Below are 10,019 nucleotides of genomic sequence, written 5' to 3'. Positions count from 1 at the left end.
TGTGTGTGCAAGCTAGCACAATTAAACTAGCTAATGTCAATAACAGGACAATTCTTTTTTTCTCTCTTTATCACAAACAATTTTCAATGTGTGAAGATCAAATTGGTCTCTAAACGGTTCATGATAAAAAAATAGTTTGTGACAAGAAAAAAAACCGAAAATAATGTCGTGAAATCAACATGCAAAGTCGACATAGCTTCTATTTCATTTTTTAAGATTAATTTAGACGAGGTTACGTGCGCGAACGTAACCTCGTCTAAATTAACCTTAAAAATGAAATAAAACTATGTCGACTTTGCATGTTGATTTCATGACATTATTTTAGGTTTTTTTTTTCTTGTCCCAAACTATTTTTTTATCAAGAACCGTTTAGAGACCAATTTGATCTGTACACATTGAAAATTGTTTGTGATAAAGAGAGAAAAAGAATTTGTCCTGTTATTGACATGTAGCTAGTTTGGCCAATTGTGCTAACTCGCGCACACACATGTACACGCGGACGTGCGCGCGCGCACACACACACACACACACACACACACACACACACACGCGCGCGCGCGCGCGCGCGCGCGCGCGCGCGCACACGCGCGCGCACACACACGCACACAGGCTGTGTTGCTACTTACAATTTTTTCATAATTTCTTGAATGAAATTTCCGTATTGTGTATCCAAGAGGTGAAAACAATTAAGAGTTTCTTAGTTACTTGCGATTTTTTCATAATTTCTTGAATGATATATCCGTATTGTGTCCAGGAAGCGAATTCAAGAAAGCGATTGTTGCTTACTTACAATTTCTTCACAATTTCATGAAAAAAATAGAACTATTCTAAAGAATAAAGACGGGTTAAGCTTAAAGATATTTATTGCTTAAACGTATTAACAGATTTTTTGAGAAAAAAAAACAACAAATGTTTACATAAAAATAGTACTTAGAGTTCACTCTTAAACATCCAGAAACGATGGTCCCATGATATAGAATAGTTTTTACCATGTCTTATGGATTTATCACGATCAGTTATGTCCTTAGGTATCCACTGCGCGAAGAGCCTAACCTCTTCTTCAGGACGGTGATAACCCTCTTCAAATTTAGGACACTTAAACTCTTCTAGATTGAAAAGTGGAATCCTAGGGTCACACTTTTGAATTAAAACTTTATCTGTAGGTAAATTGCCCTTTACGTAGAGTGCTTCAACCCCGAAAAAGCTGCAAATTTCACTGACTTCCTCCTGAATATTTCTCAGTTCCTGACCAGCACTATTAAGCGGTTTAATGACGCTCTATCGTAGAATCCCAGTCTGTTTATATGACGTAATGTAGTACTCCACAAGCTTTTATCATACTCAAACATGTTAAAGTTCACTATCCAATGATAACAGTCAATTTCTTCGAGTTCCATAGACAATAATAAAAATGCTCATTCGAATATAACACCACAAGATGATTTTTTCAAACCGATAAATTCTGTGTCATACAGTCCTATCATCTTGGAAGATATTAATGTAGTTGCTAAGTAGAGAAATACTTCATCAAACTTCTATACCTTCGCTCAAGGTTGAATGGAGTTATGGGTAGGGGGATGAGTCCTAAAACCATCTGAATTCATTGTGGGGAGGAGTCATAAAACCCTTAGAATTCACTGCGGGGAGGAGTCATAGAACGCTTGGTAGCTATTGCATGCAAATGAAGTCTGGAAATTACATTTTTTTTTATATATAATTTCTGTAGTGTGTATTTCTATAGTACTATAGCTATTGTCTTCTCTTAGTTCGTAATCAGTAGAATAATCATTATTCTATTTTGACTCATACACAATTTTTATAGGTGTGTTATCGAGAGGCTCAATATTCTTTTCGTCTTTGGTATTATTTGATTCATTGAGTGTTTGATCAATGGCAGTAACGTTTGCTGGTACTTTTTTTTTCATCGATTCATCTTTATATTCCTTTGTGATAATTTCTGCCAATGTCATTTTTATTTTTCTAGCAATATCACTGTCTATTATCACACTATTTTTACACAGGTAACAGTTCCGGCACGTAGACAGGATATGGTTTATAATGTTAGTAGAAGAGTAGGCTTTTCTTTTCGTCTTTGCTTTCAGTTGAATGCCAAAACCTGAAAGCTGACAATAGGGTTTAACATACGGTAACATGTTACCACAAGCACTAGCAAGAAGATGTACATCTTCATCAACTATTATTTTTATGTTGGCATTCTCTTTGAGTGCACACATCTCCGGATATCTCAATCTCGCATATCTATCATCATAAGAGTTGATTTTTTTTGGCACTCCAAAGAAATTCAATTCCTTACTGTCATGACAATGCACGCATACGTTTCCGATAGTGCTACCACTTGTACTTATTTCATAGTTTAAATACTGCGGCTTGTCAGCATTCAATGCTACAATAACACTATCATGTGAGCACACTTTCTTAAAATGCTTCATCTTCACTTTTTAGAGATATTAGTTATGTGTTTATTGTTCCACTGTGTAAAAAATACTGATTTAATACATGCAATAAACTAGGTAGTGTCTATAATCAGCCATAGAGTAACAGTGGGAAAGCCGCATCGTGTCTCTGGGAAAGCATAAAGTACAATTTTTAGAGCCATGAAGATTGTTCATGCAATTTTAAGATACGTAAAAAAAAAGTTTAATAGTTTCGAAGTCCAAAAATCATTTAATCCAATAAAAAAAAATTCAAGAAAAAAAAATAATTTTCATACATTTATTGTTAAAACTTTATTTTCAACTAATTCATCCGGGTTTTCGAAAGCAATTCGTACCACAGTAGAGCACTATCACTAGTCTGAGACATCCTCTCTGTCATCGCTCCATCCCCCCAAAAAATACTTTTCAGACATTTCTTGTTAAAACTTTATTTTCAACTAATTCATCCGGGTTTTTGAAAGCAATTCATGCCAGAGTACAGCACTATAACTAGTCTGAGACTTCCACTCTGGCATCGCCCCCATCGCCCAAAAAATACTTTCCAGACAATTCTTGTTAAAACTTTATTTTTAACTAATTCATCTGGGTTTTCGATAGTATTTCGTTCCAAAGTAATGCACTATCACTAGCCTGAAACTTCCAATCTGTCATCGCTCCATCCCCCCAAAAAAATAAAGTTCAAAAATTTCTTGTTAGAACTTTATTTTCAACTAATTCATCCGGGTTTTCGAAAGCCATTCATGCCAGAGTACAGCACTATAACTAGTCTAAGACAACCACTCAGGAATCACCCCCATCCCCCAAAAAATACTTTTCAGACAGTTCTTGTTCAAACTTTATTTTCCACTAATTTCTCCGGGTTTTCGAAAGCAATTCATGCCAGAGTACAGCACTATAACTAGTCTGAGATATCCACTCTGTCATCGCCCCATCCCCCCAAAAATACTTTTCAGACAAATCTTGTTAAAACTTTATTTTCAACTATTCATCCGGTTTTTCGAAAGCAATTCATGCCATAATACAGCACTATAACTAGTCTTTGACATCCACTCTGGCATCGCCCCCATCCCCAAAAAATACTTTTCAGACATTTCTTGTTAAAACTTTTTTTTACACTAATTCATCAGGGTTTTAGAAAGCAATTCAGGCCAGATTAAAGCAGTGTCGCTAGTCTGAGGTATCCAATCTGTTATCGCGCCCTCCCCCTCAAAAATACTTCACAGAGATTTCTTGTACAATCTTTATTTTTAACTATTAAACCGGGTTTTGAAAGCACGTCACGTGAAAATAAAGTCTTAACAGTAGACTATGACATCCAATCTGATGTCGGTCCATCCCCCAAAAAATTCTTTTCAGAAATTTCTTGTTAACAATTTACTTTCAATTGATTTATCTGGTTTTCCAAAAGCCCTACATGTCAGAACACAGCAATATAAATAGTCTAAAAAATCGACTGGAATCGCCCCCATCCCCTAAAAAATACTCCTCAGACAGTTCTTGGTAAAACTTTATTTTCAACTAATTCATCCGGGTTTTCGAAAGCAATTCATGCCAGAGTATAGCCCTATAACTAGTCTGAGATATCAACTCTGTCGTTGCTCCATCCCCCAAAAAATACTTTTAAGAACTTTATTGTTAAAACTTCATTTTCAACTAATTCATCAGAGTTTTCGAAAGCAATTCATGCCGTACCACAGTACAGCCCTATCACTAGTCTGAGACATCCAATCTGTCATCGCTCCATCCCCCCAAAAAAATACTTTTCAGGCATTTCTTGTTAAACCTTTTTTGTCAACTAATTCGTTTTTTAGAGTTTTGGTTACTATTTAGCCGGGTTGTTCGTTACGTACAGTTGAAGAAACTTTTTTTTATAATTTAATTTCTGATCGAGGTGGGCTGGACACGGTTGAAGTTGTTTTCACTACTGAATTAAAAAATTAATTAAATTGATCATACGAACTAAATTATTTCATCAGATACGCCAGCACTCATAAACGATCCTTTTTGAAATTCTGCTAACAACATCGATTCTCAAGGTAAAAGTTTTAATCAGACACTTTTAGGATATCGAGTGTCCTTACTGAAAAACTACTGAATTAAAAAAAAACAAATTAAATTGATCATACGACCTAAATTATTTCATCAGATACGCCAGCACTCATAAACAATCCTTTTTTGAAATTCTGCTAACAACATCGATGCTCAAGATAAAAGTTTGAATCAAACACTTTTAGGATATCGAGTGTCCTTGCTGAAAAACTACTGAATTTAAAAATAAATTAAATTGATCATACGATCTAAATTATTTCATCAGATACGCCAGCACTCATAAACGTTCCTTTTTGAAATTCTGCTAACAATATCGATTCTCAAGAAAAAAGTTTTAATCAGACACTTTTAGGATATCAAGTGTCCTTACTGAAAAGCTACTGAATTAAAAACAAATAAATTAAATTTATCATACAACCTAAATTATTTCATCAGATACGCCAGCACTCATAAACGATCCTTTTTGAAATTCTGCTAACAACATCGATTCTCAATGTAAAAGTTTTAATCAGACACTTTTAGGATATCGAGTGTCCTTACTGAAAAACTACTGAATAAAAAAATAAATTAAGATCACGCTTTATTTTCGATTCTGAGCATTTTTATTTTCCCTCCAAAATTGACTCCCCCTCCCCTTCCCTCGGAAATGGGGGAACGAAGGGCCTCTGAGCCTTCACCTTGAGGCAGATCCCGTTTATTTTCGATTCTGAGTATTTTTGGTTTTACCTCCAAAATTGACCCCTCCCCTGCCCTCAGAAATGGGGGAAGGAGGGGCCGCTGAGCTTTGCCCTTGAGGCATATCCTTTTTATTTTCAATTCTGAGCATTTTTGATTTTCCCTCCAAAATTGACCCCCTCCTCCCCTGCCCTCAGAAATGGGGGAAGGAGGGGCCTCTGAGCCTTGCCCTTGAGGCAGATCCCATTTATTTTTTGATTCTGAGTATTTTTGGTTTTCCCTCCAAAATTGACCCCCCCCCTGCCCTCAGAAATGGGGGAACGAAGGGCCTCTGAGCCTTCCCCTTGAGGCAGATCCCATTTATTTTCCATTCTGAGCATTTTTGATTTTCCCTCCAAAATTGTCCCCCTCCCCTGCCCTCAGAAATGGAGAAACGAGGGGCCTCTGAGCCTTGCCCTTGAGGCAGATCCCATTTATTTTTGATTCTGAGTATTTTTGGTTTTCCCTCCAGAATTGATCCCCCCCCCCTCCCCTGCCCTCGGAAATGGGGGAACGAAGGGCCTCTGAGCCTTCCCCCTGAGGCAGATCCCATTTATTTTCGATTCTGAGTATTTTTGGTTTTCCCTCCACAATTGATCCCCCCCCTCCCCTGCCCTCAGAAATGGGGGAACGAAGGGCCTCTGAGCCTTCCCGTTGAGGCAGATCCCATTTATATTCGATTATGAGTATTTTTAGTTTTCCCTCTAAAATTGACCCCCCCGCTCCCCTGGCCTCAGAAATGGGAGAACGAAGGGCCTCTGAGCCTTCCCCTTGAGGCAGATCACGCTTTATTTTCGATTCTGAGTATTTTTGATTTTCCCTCCAAAATTGACCCCCCCCCCTCCCCTACCCTCAGAAATGGGGGAACGAGGGGAACGTTAAACTATTTTAAACTGACAACACAGTCCAAACATCACATGCGTATTATACAGTACACAATCACCCCATCTCCCCCAAAACACTTTTCAACCATTTCTAGTTAAAAATTTTTATTCCAATTCGCAAATCTCATTACCCCTTTTTAAATGTCAATCAAACAATTCTGATTGTAGTGTCCAAGTTTTTAATAACAAAGCCTACACACATGCACACACTATGCTTTCAAAAAACCAGTCTGGTTGAAAAACTTTGAGTTGAAACAAATTTATGCAGGGAATCCCCGTTCATACTGTTATCTTTTTTGCAATTTTTAGGAACAGGAGGGGAATCCCCACTCGTAATTGCTAATCACCTTAACCCTTTTATCCATTGTCAAGTACATGCTCCAAAAATATTTTATTCAGAGATTTCATGTTAAAAAATTATCCAATCACTAATTACCCTTTTTTGCAAATGTCAATCAATGAATTCCGATTGTAAAAGCGTGTTTAATCATGTTGCATAAGTACATGCTCTGAAAAGGTGCCAAGGAACGTAATCTCCCCAAACATGTCAAACTGTTTCCATTTGCAATTGGTCTGGTAATCTGGCTTGGAAAGCTGCCAGGGATGGTAAAGAGAGCAAAATGGTACCTAGATAACTACTAGCGTTGTCATAGAAACTTCAAAAGGGATCAATCAATTGGAAATTGAAAGGGCTAGTGACTTTTTTAATAATTGAAAGTGATTGGATAACGACTAACGCCCCTCTCACGCCCACCATTTTCCAAAACACATCCAATCAAAATTTTGAGATATCCATTTTGTTCAACGTAGTTAAACGTTCTGGAAATTAGGTCGCTTAGGATGATAACCCCCTCAGAGCCCTCAGAGCAAGGGTTGTAAGTTATTCCCTTGGGGCATATAAGGTTTATATAGAAAGTTGTTGTATAAATCACAGGCAGCACGATCGCGCTGCCTAAGTAAAGAACGTAGACACTCGAGAACGAGACAAGAAATTGGGACTAAGTAAAGAGGAGGACACTCCCCCACAATCTCAGGGCAAGGGTTTTAAGTTATGCCCAGGGGCATATAAGAACGATGTTGAAACAATGTATTATTTATTAATTTTTTCCTTTAGAGCAGGGCACTTCATATCGAAGAAGTTGTCGTCGAAACTTCTAGAAGTGCTCATTCAATTGGAAATTGGAGTGGCTTGTGCCCATTTTAATAGTCGAAAGTGATTGGAAGGCGACTAAAACCCCTTCCACGCCCACCATTTCCCGAAACACATCCAATCAAAATTTTGAGATAGCCATTTTGTTCAGCGTAGTTGATTTCCGAATAGAAATTATATTTTTGAGGACAGTCCCCCACAGCCCTTAGGGTAAGGGTTGTGAGTTATGCCGTGGGGGCATATAAGGTTTCTTACAGAAGGCGCTGCCGTAGAAACTTTAAAAAACGCTCATTCAATTGGAAATTCACAGGGCTATTGCCCTTTTTAATAGTCAAAAGTGATTAGAAGGCAACTAACCCGCCCCTCACGCCCACCTTTTCCCCAAACACATCTAGTCAAAACTTTGAGATAGCCATTTTATTCAACGTAGTTTTACGTTCTGCAAATTAGGTCTTTGAGGACGACCCCCCCCCCCCATAGACCTCAGGGCAAGGGTTGTAAATTATGCCCAGGGGGCATACAAGATTTTTATATAACGCGTTGTCGTAGAAACTTCAAAAAGGGTTCATTCGATTGCAAATTGAAATGACTAGTGCCCTTTTTAATAGTCGAAAGTAATTGGAAAGTAACTAACACCCCTTCAACGCCCAGCATTTCCCCAAACACATCCAATAAAGATTTTGAGATAGCCATTTTGTTCCACGCAGTTCAAAGTTCAGGAAATTATACCTTTGAGCAAGACACTCCCCCCACAGTCTTCAGGGCAAGGGTTATAAGTTATGCCCTGGGGGCATCTAAGGTTTTTATTGAAATCTTTGTCGTAGAAACTTGAAAAAGGGCTCATTCGATTTTAAATTCAAAGGACGAGTGCCCTTTTTAATAGTCAAAAGTGATTTGAAGGCAACTAACCCCCCTGTCACGCCCATCTTTTCTCCAAGCACATCCAATCAATATTTTAGATAGTCATTTTATCCAACGTAAGTAGAGAGGGGTCATGAGGTCCGAACAGGACCACGTGGTTTATGGTTTTCTCAGTGAGAATGAAAAAACAGGAATTTTCTCACTTGAAAAACCATGAATTTTGTCACATTTATGTCTGTTTTTATGGTTTTTGTCATTGAGAATTTGAAAAACAGGAACTTTCTCACATTTTTGTATGTTTTTATGGTTTTTGTCACTGAGAATTTGAAAAACAGGAACTTTCTCACATTTTTGTATGTTTTTATGGTTTTTGTCAGTGAGAATTTGAAAAAACAGGAACTTTCTCACATTTTTGTATGTTTTTATGGTTTTGGTCAGTGAGAATTTGAAAAAACAGGAACTTTCTCACTGAGAAAACCATAAACCACATGGTGCTGTCACGAGTCAGAACACCTGTGCTGTCGACCTCAATTCACCTATCGTGAATCAATAATTCCCCTTAGAAACAACAAATTAATTTACCCTTTCTTTACAGATCAATCAATCAATGACATCATCTGTCAGACTTTAAAAATTTCCGCCTAGAAACATTTCTCCAGGAATAGATCCAAGTCATTAATGTCTTTGCCTCGGGAACAGTTCTACTGGTCGAACTCTAAAGGATATTAATAACCAAAGGCCATGGAAACAATTAGGCAAGAAACATCTTAGCGATGAATTGTTTTAGCGCGCGAAAAGGTTTCATATTAATTTGAAATGCGTTAGCGCAGAGATGCCAATAACAAAGGAAAACGCTGAATTTGTGTTTAGGGATTATTTGGGCGAAACCGTTTTAGACAGGTTATGGAACTATTTCGGCGAAACGGTTAGAGACATTTTAAAAGAAGATTTTTGAAGAGATTTTAGAAGAGAATTTGAGTGTGGTCGTTATAATACACAAGTTTCATTTGAACAGTGTTGTGAGGTCCTCTAACCCAACCCCAAAGGGTTCCAATCCTCCTACCCCAACCCCGAAGGAAGCCCCCGGTCCTCAAAGCCCCCCAAACTCCCAAAGGCCCTCCACCGGTCCCCCAAAGGCCCAACCAGACCCCCAAAGGCCATCCCCAGGCCCCAAATGTCTCCCAGGCTCCCAACTGTCCCCCCGGACACTCAAAGGCCTCCCAAGCTCCCAAAGGGCCACCGGCGCCCCAAAGGCCCACTCAGACCCCCCAATGCCCTCCCCGGGCCCCCCAAAGGCACATCGAGCTCCCAAAGGACCAACGGGGTCCCAAAGGCCTTCCCCCGGTCCCAAAATGTCCCCCCTGCACCCCAAGGCCCTCCCGGTGCCCCCAACACCCACTCCGACGCCTCACAGCCCTCCCCGGCCCCCCCAGCCCCCCCCGACGGCCCCCCACGGCCCCCCCCGCGCCCCAAGGACCACTCACCTACAAGGAGCCCACAGACCCACAAAGGCTCTCCCCGAGCACCCGTCTTTCGGTGTTGTGAGTTGTCTGAAACCTATGATTTGGGATATGTAGTTTGCTAGTTTCGTCTGTTCTAACCTAGATTTATTAGACTTTCAGACGTGTGCGTTTTCGGAAAATTATGATTTGGGATGGATAGTGTGCTGTTTCAGGCATTTCTGTGCTATGAGCAACATGGTAGCTGGCAAAAGCCTCCGAAACAAGTACACTCATCTGTACAAGAATTTAACGCCTCCGGTCCTTCCAACTTCCATCATACAATGCCTGGGCATTAAACAGCTGCCTCAATTATTCAAGGTCAGAACGTGGTTCTCCAGCCTTCACTACCTGGTCCTTCGGATTCCCAAGTGCAGCCGGGATATAAACCAGTCATGAGTGTTTC

The sequence above is a fragment of the Artemia sp. Qi Xiang Cuo genome, chromosome 6 (assembly GCF_049724085.1).
Source record: "Artemia sp. Qi Xiang Cuo chromosome 6, ASM4972408v1, whole genome shotgun sequence".
Classification (NCBI taxonomy): Eukaryota; Metazoa; Arthropoda; class Branchiopoda; order Anostraca; family Artemiidae; genus Artemia; species Artemia sp. Qi Xiang Cuo.
The sequence above is the reverse complement of the archived record's forward strand: the minus strand, read 5'-3'. Positions refer to the sequence as shown.